The sequence below is a fragment of the Zalophus californianus genome, chromosome 2, assembly GCF_009762305.2.
Source record: "Zalophus californianus isolate mZalCal1 chromosome 2, mZalCal1.pri.v2, whole genome shotgun sequence".
Taxonomy (NCBI): Eukaryota; Metazoa; Chordata; class Mammalia; order Carnivora; family Otariidae; genus Zalophus; species Zalophus californianus.
The window spans coordinates 174,371,873-174,385,264 of NC_045596.1; the positions used below are offsets into that span (position 1 = coordinate 174,371,873).

The 13,392-nt window shown below is 38.9% G+C and overlaps 1 long non-coding RNA gene across 1 annotated transcript in view; it reads right to left on the minus strand.

Annotated features, from left to right (window-relative positions):
• Nucleotides 1–2,763: 2,763 nt before the first annotated feature.
• LOC113925647 overlaps nucleotides 2,764–13,392 on the minus strand; it is an 81,980-nt gene continuing 71,351 nt past the window's right edge. Inside the window, exons 2-3 of the long non-coding RNA XR_003521014.1 lie at nucleotides 9,441–9,574; nucleotides 2,764–2,954 (exon numbers count right to left, since the gene is read on the minus strand). This is a non-coding gene — a long non-coding RNA (uncharacterized LOC113925647). The remainder of the gene's footprint in view (nucleotides 2,955–9,440; nucleotides 9,575–13,392) is intronic.

The following is a 13,392-nucleotide window of genomic DNA, read 5'->3' on the forward strand; positions in this document are numbered from 1 at the left end:
ACAAAGGGCCCCAAGGAAAGTTTCAGGGGTGATGGAATGTTTATTATTTTTATTATGTTGATACTTTTCCAGTCAAATGACATATGATGATTTCATGTGTCAAAACTGATCAGATTTATGCTTTAAATTTATGCACTTCAATTGCATGTCAATAAATTTGGGAGAAACGGGCAAAAAATACATAAAGCTTGTTTTATCAGATCTGTCAATATTTTCTTATATATAATCTTTTGTTTCCAAACTAAAGTATTTCTTTGCCATCCAGAAGTGTGATGTTTATTTGTATTTTCTTCTGTTTTTTATGCCTTTTAAAAAATATTTAACTCTTTACTCACTTTAGAATTTAAATGAGAACTTAAATGAAAATAAACTGGTACAGTGGAAAAATACAGGAACTACTCAGTTGCACTCATTTTTCATCTAGCATTTGGAAATAAAATTCCTAGTAAGCTAAAAATGGTCAATGAAAGGATGCACGTTTAACTGCCCAATTAGAAATGCAGTCAACATGTTTCACCCTCAAAATGAGAGAGAAGTGTCTCAATTGACTGGCAAGTGCCTTGAGTATGCCACAATTAACTAATTATTGAGGACATTATTTCGGTGCTTGATTAGTCAGGCAATCACTATCAAAGAGAATGCTAGCCTCAAAAATCCAAATCCAGAATTTCTAGAAGTTAATTTTAGTTTTCATGTTTAAGTAAAGGGAAAAAATACAGATGTTGAGAAAGGTATATATTTCTAGTCACCAATTACACTTGGTTTAGGAAATTTTTGTTTGAGTTAGGAACAAAAATCATAGATTTTGTGATCTTCTCTATTTCTGATATCCTGTTCTATTTCATTCCCAAACCATCAAAACTTTTCCACATTTTAAATTCTACTCCCCAACTTTTTCTAGCACTAAAAAGCGCACAAAAATGTAAGTAAAAAAGATAACACTAAGGGTGCCTGGGTGGCTCAGTCGTTAAGTGTCTGCCTTCGGCTCAGGTCATGATCCCAGGGTCCCGGGATCGAGCCCCACATCAGGCTCCCCGCTCAGTGGGAAGCCTGTTTCTCCCTCTCCCATTCCCCCTGCTTGTGTTCCCTCTCTCGCTGTGTCTCTCTCTGTCAAATAAATAAATAAATAAAAATCTTAAAAAAAAGATAACACTAAATCACTAAATGTAATTCCTACATTAAAAAAATAATGGTGACTACAAGGCAAAATAGTTCTAAGCTCTGTTAGAAAATCCCTTAACAACAATATGTTATCTGACATTTCTTAGAGCTATGATGTCCCCAATCTTATCACTGGGCATTACTCCTGGCGATAGTATTGGATCTTGAAATAATGAAATTAGAGGTAATTTGCGACCTTTTCACGGTAAATGCAATCTCCCACTGAATTGCACTATCAGAACAAATGGAACCAAAAGACCCATGACATACCGTAATGGGAACATGTTAGGATTTGACATTAGACAAAACAATTAAGTTCACGATTAAGTCCTTTGCCTTTCAAAATAAACGTACTTGATCAACTTTCAGAACTACAATTTTCTCATCATGAAATGGATATAGTAGTGTCTGTTTTGCCATGTAAGCATTCAAACTATGATAGCTGTCCATCAGTGGAGGTTTATTATATTGAGTTTCACTGAAAGATACCATAGTTTTGTATGTCTCCCATCATCCAGAATTTGGGGATCACTGACTATTTAAAAAAAAATTGCTATTTAAAAAAAAATGACTCAAGATCCTATCCTATGTGATTACAGAAAGCCCAGACCCGTATCAAGTATTTCGGATAATTCCCTCTGTTGCTGCCTATAGTCCATTCTTTTGAGTGTCCACTCCAAGCTTCCTCTTGACCACTTCCCTCCTTCTCACTTCCTATAGTTAATGTCTTTCCCTCCAGCCTTTACCTTTCATCCAAGCATGGAAATAATCCCTTCTCATTCACTGCCACCACGATGCTGATACTGTTGTATATTAATAAACTTTCATCCAAGTTTTAAGTTCTCAAGTATTGTTATATTTATGAATATATTTCTCATTTGCAAAGTCATTCACTGCTAATTCATAATCATTATCAGAAAAATACTCATGGTTGTTATTGACCTTGAACTAGAATTTTTGCTCAGAGACTCAATTATAATAGATTAATTTTCACCCCATGCCTGCTCTGTGGTGTTACTTTGGTAGCATTACTCCCTTCCCTTTCATAATGAGGAACAGAAAAAGCCTAAGACATAAGCTCAAGTCATAAAAATCCACTTTGTAGTAAAAATAATAACCCAATCCATGGTTCCCTTCATTAGATGGACTTCAGTGCAACTATGCTATTCATTTATGTAACAAATATTTATTGAAGGCCTACAAAGTGCTGGATACTATGCCAGGTTTTAGGAATAATGGTATCAAAAGTCATGATTCCTCCCCCACACACACACAAGGACAAGTCCAGTGAATATATTCATAGAAAAATAAAGCTGGAAAGGACCTTGGAAATCATACAATAAAAGCCCTTCATTTTGCCAATAAAGCCCACAGAAATGAAATCACTTGCTAAAGGCCAAATTGGTGGCTAAGCCAGATTTCATTATGAAGGATTTAACTTCTTTGATGTTGTAAAACTGCATTTATATGACCTCCAAGTTGCACAAAGTCATCTTTCTAGATCTCTTTCATGCGTATACATGGAACATGAGCCAAAAAATCTCTAGTAGTAGTAGTAGTAAAAACAACAGACACTGACATGTACTGAGAGTTTGAGCACTTTTAATGCATTAACTCATCCAATCATCACAGCTCTTCAGGGTAGATATTATTATCATCTGCACTTATAGACGAAGAAACTGAAGTTCAGAGAGGCAAAGTAATTTGCCAAGGTGCGTCAAAGATAGCAGTCCTCAGAGGTCTCACTCAAACTTCCTCAGGTCTTCCTTATGATGAAATCAATGCTCCAACCTCTACACAAACATTATACAAAAAATAAGTTAATGAAAGATTTCTCTGAACTTCTGATCAGGATATGGAAAATGTGTAGTGTAATTGAAAAAGAAGAAAGATACCAGAGATGACACAGTAGAACACGCTTGGTAACAAGCTCCCAGCCTCTTTGGAAGGTTGACAACCATGACATTTCTGTAGGTATTTGGGTAGCTCTGGAGTTTGATAAATACATTTTGACACTCATAATTTTTTTGTACTTTGTTAATTAATATGTTGTTAGACCATCTGAAAGTAGATTTCAATGGTTTTTTTAGTTCTTCAGAATGAGCACAAAGATCTACATGATTCCTTCATAAATGATTCACTCATTCTACAAATTTTTATTGAATGCATACTATGTATTAAGTAGTGCCTGTAGTGCTTGGAATGTATTGGTGAACAAAATCAACATGATCCCTATTCACATGATTATGGTTAAGCAGTAAGTAATGACTTAGTCTCTCCTTCCAGTGAAAGCGCTATTGGCTCCTTCTCTTCCGTCTACAAACAAACTCTGGTTTTCCTCCGCCTGAAATGGCTGCTCTTCCTGCCCTATCTATTCACCACTCCCAAAAACATGGTTTCCTTGAGATCTCTTCTTACTCAACTTCAAACCTCTTCCCACTTTTGCCTCCAAACATTCTGCTGAGCTGTTCTTTCAATGACCTTTTTGTTATAAGAGTAAACTGGGCTGGGGGCGCCTGGGTGGCTCAGTCGTTAAGCGTCTGCCTTCGGCTCAGGTCATGATCCCAGGGTCCTGGGATCGAGTCCCACATCAGGCTCCCTGCTCTGCGAGAATCCTGCTTCTCCCTCTCCCACTCCCCCTGCTTGTGTTCCTGCTCTCACTATCTCTGTCAAATAAATAAATAAAATCTTAAAAAAAAAAAAAAAGAGTAAACTGGGCAAAGGAGAATATGGTAGACTGAATAAGGTCCCGCCAAAAATATCCAGGTCCTCATCACTGGCACCTGTGACTGCTTACCCTACATGGTAACAAGAAATTTGCAGATGTGATTAAAGGATCTTGAGATAGGGTAATTATCCTGGGTTATCCAGATCAGCCCTAAACATAATAAGTACTGTTTTAAGAGGGAGACATAGGGAGATCTGAAGATGGAAGAGAAGAAGGCAATGTGAAAATGGAAAAAAGAGAGAGATTTGAAGACACCACACCAATGACCTTAAAGACAGAGGTAGGGACCATGAGGCAAAGAATGTAGCTCTAGAAGCTGGAAAAAACAGATTCCCTCCTAGAGCCCCTGGAGGGAACATGGCCCTGCTGACACCTTGTTTCAGCCCCATGAAAACCATCTCAGATTTCTGACTTCCAGAACAGTAAGAGAACAAATGTGTGTTCTTTTAGGCTACCAAGTTTGTGGTAATTTTTTTTACAGCAGCATAGGAAACTAACACAGAGGGTGGGTCCGAGAGTCTTCACCCAAATCTGTGGTCTCTTGGTCTTCCTGATCACACAGCTAGATGATGTTTCTCAGATCCCTTTCAGTTTCTCTTCCTCTGCTTTGTTAAAACTCTCTACAGACCTTGATAAAGATGTCATATGTCTTGAAATTCTCTCTCTTGTGGATTCCTTGATTTTTCACTACTCTGCTTACTCGCTTATCTCTAGAACCACATGATCTCTGCCTCCTCCGACAAGCTCCTCATCCCTCCCTTTCTCCATGGTTTCTGCTCCATTCTTTGTACATCTCCCCCTTGACAATCTCATCCTCTCTCAGAGTTTTACCTATAACAATGATGTGCATAATAACCAACTATGGACCCAGTCCTAGACTTTCGCTTGTCCAGCTAACCTATCTGAGCCTACCCCTATCTGACTGACAGAAATTCACATTTATATTTATTGAAAAAAATCAACTCTCTCCTTCTTCTCTATGTTTCTACCTGGCACCATCATTCTCTCAGTCAGCTGGAATCAAGACTTAGAGTCCTCTTTCTGGAAGGATGAGGCTTTGCATTAATTTTTGATATAATATCTGTTATAGTCATTCAATATAGTCATTAAATCAGTATTTACTGAATGTTTACCATATTCCAGGTAACCTACTGGGCTACAGATACACTGACGTACTGAATAAAGTTATTTGCCCTTATAGAAGTTACATTTTAGTAAAGAGGGCACACCATAAACAAATTAACAAGTCAATATGTATGATTGGTGGTGCCAAGTACCACAGAGAGATATAAGCAAGGAAGAAGATATGGCAGAGCCTGCTAACTGTTTTCCTGTATTGATATTCCAGAATAATATTTCCCAGCCTCCCTTGCAGTTAGATTTATCCATGTGACTAAATGCTAGTAAACGGAATGTGAACAGAAGTATGATTTGTGATTTTTAGGCCAAAGCTTTTAAAAACAGATGTATCCTTATATTTGCTGCAGGTTTTCTATATATAGATCCTCTTGAAGGGATCCAGAATATATGACTGTGCATGATTATTTTGGGCTGATGACATTTTAGAATCAACAGACGCAGGAAGAATTTTTTTTTTCTTTTTCTTTTTCTTTTTTTTCCTGAGCTCCTCTTAGGGCTTAACAGCCTAAAAGCAGAGTCTCCTGAAAGAAGTCAACTGTCATAAAGCATTTCCCCAGGAATTTTGCAACCAGGGAAGTTTAACTCCCATCACCAAGCATAAGAAAGTAGCACTGAGATAAGAAATTGCCTAGGTAGGCAATTATCACAGAACTATCATATCTCCCATCTATTCTCCAAAAGGCCTATTTATCGTTCCTAAAAGTCATTTGTTTTCTCACGCCCTTCCCCTATCAAGATGGGATATAAGCCCCAAATTCTTACCATCATTTTGAACTACCTTTTCTATGAACTTCTATTTATATGGATACATGGATAACTTTGTTTTTTTCTCTTCCTGATCTTTCATCAGTTTAATTTCCAAGCCCTCAATTACTTAAACTAAGGGAGTAGAAGAAAAGTTTTTCCTCAACACTCTACCAAGATTCTTGCTCCTGTTTGCTGATTGAATCTATCATACACGTGTGTTAAATTTTATTAGGCACATTTTCTACATCTATTGAGATAACCACATGTAATTCATTACATTAATTTAACCTATTTTTAAGAGATTTTTCTGGGTAGGTCATTATTTAGTGGATATTTATCTACCCTTGCATTTTAAGAACAGAACCTAGTAGGTCATTATACCAGAAGCTACTAATTGTCCATCAAAATTTATTTATTGATCTCTCCCCTATTCATTGTAATAGAGTTGAAACTGAATGTGGTGACTGAATTATAAACTGCAGAGTCTGGTAAATGTTTGGCAACTGGCCTTTGCATTGGGGGGAGCCCTGATTTGTAGCATTTGTAGTTTCTTTGCTGTATTTACACTACAGCAAATTTCAAGCTACCAGTGTGATATCAATAAATACAGAATTGGAAGAGATTTTTCCAGCACCCCACTGTCTAGAGACCACATTTTCTAGACCACCTTGCAGTTGGATGCAGTTAGATGTAACTGACTGGGTGACTAGGTTCTTACCAGTAAAATGAGAAGGAAACTAACATGTGTAACTCCTTTTACCTCAAGATAGTAATCAGATATGTCCATCTTCTTTTTTACCTCTTCTGTGACCCACAACCCATGGTGACTCATTTTGTAAACCACATAGATGATATTGATGTTTCAGTAAAAATATGGTCCCATCATCAACACCCAGAATTTTTTTTAAGAGGCAAATTCTCGGGCCCCACTCATAACCTACAAAATCAAAAAGTCTGAGGGGGTACCCAGCAGGCTGAATTTTTTTAAAGCTCTCTAGGTCATTCCAATTTGCACTAATGTTCGAAACGTACTGCCTAAGAGATAATGAAGCAACACCATCGATGAAACACTGATAGAATACGTGACATGGCTAACTAACCTGGAGCACTACCCTGCATCATTCACATAAAACAGGAACAAGTCTCAGTGCTCTGTAAATCACTGAGGCCTTCTTTGTCTAATGGTTTAACTTCACTTTAATTAATACAGCTCTGATTTTTTTATTAGCACTGAATTTAATGTAATAATAGCTTATTTAGGATTTCATTCACTAAGATTTCACTTAGGATTTTTGCATTTACATTCATGATTGAGGCTGATGTATATTTTTCCTTTTTACCAGCCCTAGTCCAGTTTTCACATTAAGGTTATACTGGCCTTGGTAGATTCTTTTTTTTTTTTTTTCTTTCTCACTCCCTAGGCATTCCACTCCCTGTGCAGGACACCTCCCTGTGTCTCCACCTCTTACCACAGTGGGGTGGGGTCTTTGCTCTGTGACTAGATGTGAATTGGACAGATCTTGTCACCTGCCGGTGGCCGTCTTGCTTCAGTTGCTGGGATGGGCCCAGGCCACCACTGTGGCTTTCCAACTCCGGGGTCCCCTGCTTGCCCTAAGCTGACAGTAGCTGGGAGCACTCTTCTTGTGAGAAACATTTTAATAACTTTAAATTGAACAATCATAATTCCCTATAGCAACCATGATTTAGAAATATCAGTAGTTAACTGTACATGTATCTGTATACACACACACCTGATTCTCCTTAACTATCACCAAACTTTTTTTTTTTTTTTTTTTAAAGAGAGGGAGAAAGAGAACGGGAAGGGGGTGGAGGGGCAGAGGGAGAGGGAGAGAGAGAATCTTAAGTAGGCTCCATGTCCAGCACAGAGCCTGATGTGGGGCTCGATCTCATAATCCTGAGATCATGACCTGAGCTGAAGTCAAGAGTTGGATGCTTAACCGACTGAGCCACCCAGGAGCCCCAAATTTAGAGACTTTTACACTAAGGCAGCAGAACACGCTTAATCTTGAGATGTTTGCCCTATCTAGCTCCTTCCTTATAGTGCCTCTGTATTTCTAACATTTTATTCCTTATCTTACCTGAGAGAGATTATGACCAGTTCAGCATTTTGGATTTCACAAAATTCTTACAAAATACAGTGCATTCTTACTTTTCCATATGAATGGACAGACTGAGAAATCAAGGCTCACCAATTTTTCTTCCTACATCTTGAACCTAGCCTCTGTCTCCTATATTCAGGCATTTCCTGAGCCAGTCTCTTCTGTAATCTGTCCATCTTTGGCCTTCCCACTGCCGAGACTATTGGGATGCTCTGCAAAACAGGCCTTCTTTCTCCATTTTATTCTCTCTGCAAATGATGTTACATTCTGCTCTCCTAGTCCCAACCATAGGCCTAATATACATACTATTACAATTGCTGCTAATACTGGAAAGTCCCCACATTAACATACACCTGAAGAACACATTCTCAGTGTCAAATCCAGGGTCCTCCGCTGTCTAGTGTATGTTTTAAATCTAAATACATGGCAGTCCAAAAGGATGCTTTCCCATGTCATGGCTTTCACCCTGCCTTGCTGCTCACCTACAATGTCCTTGCCCACCACTGTTGATATGTATCAAAGTTCTACCTGTCCTTTGAAACCCACGTCAAATGCTCTGCCTGACATGAGTCTTTTATAAATGTTCCAGCTGATAGTTGTTTCAACTCCTGAAATCCTGTAACATTTTCTCTCTCTTTTGGCAGTTCTTAATTCTTTACTTTGGATTTTGGCTCTGTGTCACCTCTGCTTTTGTACACCCAATTTGGGTCTCATTATGGTTACACCAGGCTTACGGGAAGTGCTCAATAACTGAGTGTGTAACTCATGTATTTTTTTGGTGAAGTGAGGGGAAAAATATCACCACCACTAACCACCACTGTGGTTTGCTTAGTCATATGGGGGACTCTACCTAAGAATTTGATCTAGGATGTGTTTTTATGAAATTCAAATTTCATAACTTCTGGCAGTTCTTTATGCCACTAAAGATCTCAAGGTTAATAATCAATTTAGTTAAATTTAGCATAGCACATCAGTGAGTTTTTAGATATGCAAATAATGGCTATTATTGAAAGAATTTTTACCTAAGGCTGATTTTTAATGGATCTCCGTGACTCAAAATATTTCTATCTTACTTTTACTGTTTAGGGGTCCAGCAGAGTGAAATTTTCCAGCTTTCTAAGGTGTTTGATTTCTGGGCTTTCTCCATTCCCTTCAATCTCTCCATCCAAACCAGCCATCTTTCCTGGGCTCATCTCTTCCTTGCAACGTTTTTGCTGGTGGCAGCCAGTTACAACCAATACACACTCCTAACAAATTACTTCTCAGTCTTGTACCCTGGAGCTAGAGTCTGGGTAGTGACAAGATCTGATGTCAAGTTTTCTCAGCCTCAGAATTTACCAAAAACATTGTCATTGCATAAGACAGAATTCCAGTGTTTCTGTAATTTGTTTCTGATATTTAACTGCTAAGCCAATGTCACACATTTTAAGTTCCTGTTACAACAGCACACCACTTAACTAATACAGGAATTAGTACTGTGAAATCAACACTAGCTATGCTAGCCTACAAATTCCAAAATCTCACAATAAATGCTTCTTACTCACATAAAATCCAGTTGTCACCAGGAGAGAAATCCACTCCATGTAGTCATGCAGGGACCCAGACAGACAGAGGCTCTGCCATCTTCCAAACAGCACAGTTTCCAAGTTTCCAAGGTGGCCCTGGATGTTGCCATTCCCTGGAATATGGGGGAAGAAAATGTAGAGAACCATACAGAAGATTTTATGGACCAGGCCTGGAAATTAAATATATAAATATAATACACACACATACACACACACACACACACACACACACACACACAACTTCTCTCTGTATAGTCTATCAACCAGAACTCAATTACCTGGCCATAACTAACTCCTTGGCAGACTTAGAAATGTTACCTGGCCATAACTAACTCCTTGGCAGACTTAGAAATGTATTCTTGCCATGACCCAGAAGGAAGAGAAGCCAGATTCACTGAATCCATCACTTGTTTCATTCAAGTGGTGATTTGTGGACTTGTAAGAAAATGTACAACTTAGTGACTTGAGAAGCAATGTCTTAAAATGGAAAAAGCTTGGTCTTGGACATCAAACAGATCTAGGCTTAGCTCTAGGCTCAGCCACTCATTACATTGGTGACCTTAATTGATTTTATTAACCTCTCTGTGACTGATTTCCTCACCTGTAAAATAGAGCTAAAGTACCTACTTCATATAGGACTATGAAGAAAAGCAAGTGAAGTAATATATTTAAGAACTTAAAGTACCTGCCAAAAATGTTAGTATTTATATAAAAATTATTGAAAGAATTTTGCTGAGAAATCAGAAGTATAACCTGATATTAATTTTACTTTCCTTATTCAAACAAAAAAAAATCAACTTCGAGCTGATATTTGTGAAACTTCTAATTGTCAAATAATTCCTTCCCACTATGAAGAAATATTAAGCCTCCAAAGTCAGTTAAAAGGAATCTGAAAGAGCTTATATAAAGATAAATGTTGCTTCACAGATGTTCCAAGCAGAACAACACAAAGCACTAGAAAACATCTGCATAGGGGTCAGACTTTGTACCTCGGCAGTGGTGTACCCCAAAGGGAGCAAGCCAGTTTCTTCTTGAGCAGAAATGGCAGGGTTTGGTATCTTGCTTATGTCAAGACAAGATTGCTTTCAGAATCTAAATGTAAAACATTTTCCACCTTCCATTTGCAAATAGAAAATTGCTCCCTGTGATCAAGAACAAGCCCCAAACAATGCATTCAGTGTGACTAAAGCTTTGGGTATCTCCATGAATCTCTCTCTCTCTCTCTCTCTCTCTCTCTCTCTCTCTCTCAAACACACACACACACACACAAGGTTCATGGCACAAAATCTGCCTGTGACCACATCCTGCCCAGGAATGTCACTGCCTCTTCACACTAAAGCAATAGGCCATCAATATTTTTCCTACTCGTTTTGACACATTTCACCCAAAAATCCTCATTTTGTTAAACATATCCCTGAAAAATCCAAACTCCAAAATGCTAGAAAGTTTTAAGCAATCAAAAAGAATGTGATATATATGGTGGGGGGGGAGGGGCAGGAAAAAACAGTAAATGAACTTCCTGGAAAATAAATCCAAATTATTGATTTAAAAGTGTACTCATTTGCAGGGTGCCTGAGTGGCACAGTCAGTTAAGCATCCGACTCAATTTTGGCTCAGGTTAGGATCTTGGGGTCATGAGACCAAGCCCCACATCAGGCTCTATGTAGGCTCAAGGGGTAGTCTGCTTGAGTCTCTCTCTCTCTCCTTCTCCCTCTGTCCCTCCCCCCAACCTCAAATAAATAAATAAATCTTTATTTTTTTTAAGATTTTTTATTTATTCATTTGAGACACAGAGATACAGAGGGAGAGAGGGAGAACATGAGCAGGGGGAGAAGCCGACTCCCCGCTGAGCAGGGAGCCCAACGTGGGGCTCGATCCCAGGGTCCTGGGATCATGACCCGAGCCAAAGGCAGATGCTTAAACCATCTGAGCCACCCAGGTGCCCCTAAATAAATAAATCTTTAAAAAAGAATAAAAGTATACTCATTTGGAATGTGGAATTACATGCATTCCAGATGTTGTTGTTATGCCCCCATTTCATTATTCATATTGAGATATTAGGAAAATCATTTTCCAGAACCCACTGTATCTCTCTTCTGTCTGTAGTCTGAGCCCACATTTAAGTCTTGATTTTTCTTAAGAATGTTGTCTCATGCCCAGATGCTTGCTTTATTCCATTCTTAGAAGTAGAGATAAAGAAGAGTGCTTAGGCATAAGGGAGGCAGAAGATGTGGTAGTATTTGCTTTCTTTCTCTATTTTGATGGTGATGTTGACATGAGGTTTCTAAATTTATGCAACTACTATTTTGACTCATGAAAATCATAGTTTTTTGCCTGCCTCCTGCTTCCTTCTCATTGTTCTAAGAATCAAAGTTTGAGGGATAATTGAGATTATCTACTAACAATAACTAACTGTCCTTGAATAATCTTAAAATATCAAATGTCTACATGCAAAGTTAAGGACTGATATCTAAGCAGTGTCCTGGCCCAATTGGGAAATGAGCCCCAAGTGGAAGTGAACACAATCATGACAGAACTGAGAAGCGAGATATCCTGTCATTTGTCCTCATTATGGGCATCTGGTTTTTTGCAGAGGAATCCCACACATTCACTTTGGTTGGTTTCAACAAATATATAAGAAAAAATAGTCTCTCATCCTAACACCCAAAGCAGTCGGGCACTAGTACACAGATAAGTAGATACAGAAGAGAGGAAATCTTAGGAAGTAATATGGTGTGTAAGCAAACTGTATTTTCCAAAGATGACCATAATTTCTCCATCCCACATGCTCTTCTTACCAGGTGTTATGGACTGAATGTTTGTGTCCCCCCAAAATTCACATGTTAAAGCCCTAATCCTTAATGTGATGGTGTTAGGAAATGGGAACTTTGGGAGCTAATTAGGTTTGGATGAAGCTATGAGGGTAGAGCCCCATGATGGGATTAGTGCCTTTATAAGAAGAGGAAGAGACACCAGAGCTTCCTCTCTCTGCCACACGGGAACCCAGCAAGATGGTGGCCACCTGCAAGGCAGGAACAGTATGCTTACCAAGAGCCTGCTGATATCATCCACCAGTATAACTCTTATCCCTGCCTAACGGTCTCTGGGCAAAAGGAACCCAACAAACAAAACATAGTTTAGACACCAGTGGAAATCTTACTGAGTGCCCCTTGGTAGTAAGCATTCCTCTTCTGAGAACCAAGATCTCTAGGAGCACCTGGCTGGCTCAGTTGGTAGAGCATCCGACTCTTGATCTCAGGGTGGTGAGTCCAGCTCCACACTGGATGTACAGAGTACTTTTTAAAAAATCACTATACCTGCACAGCCTATAATTATGGAAGCAGGAAATGCAAAATTTTCAAGTGAATTGGGAATGGTGAGACCACTCCTACTTCCACCCCATGATTCTGACTCATGTATTATGCTTTCTGGGGGCATGGTACCAGATAATTGTCTTTATTTAGGGTATATAGCATATCCTGGAAAATGGTGCCCTATCCTCTAAAGGAGTCATCTCCAAGTAGGCACCTCAACTGTGTCTCTAAGAGACCATTCTGTGACTCTATTAGGTAAAAAGCTTCTAGATGACACAGTATGTGATATGGCCAGTGGATTTCATGGTCATAAGCCCACTTCCATACCTCCTTTGCTCTAAATTTGGTCTCTTGGTCTAAGGCAATCTCATGTGGATCCCATGTCAGTGGACTAAATACTCTGTAAGACCCTGGAGAGTAGTGCTGTCTGGAGCTCTGCAGCAAGGAAAGGCAAGCATATACTCAAAATGTGTGTTAATTCCAGTCAAGATGAATCACTGACCCTTCTGGGCTAAAAGTCCAAAGTAGTAAACTTGCAACCTAATGCCTGGTTAATTTTCCTGAGGGTTAACGCCATAGAACAGCCATGTCTCTGTTGCTGGCAGGTTGGGTATTTG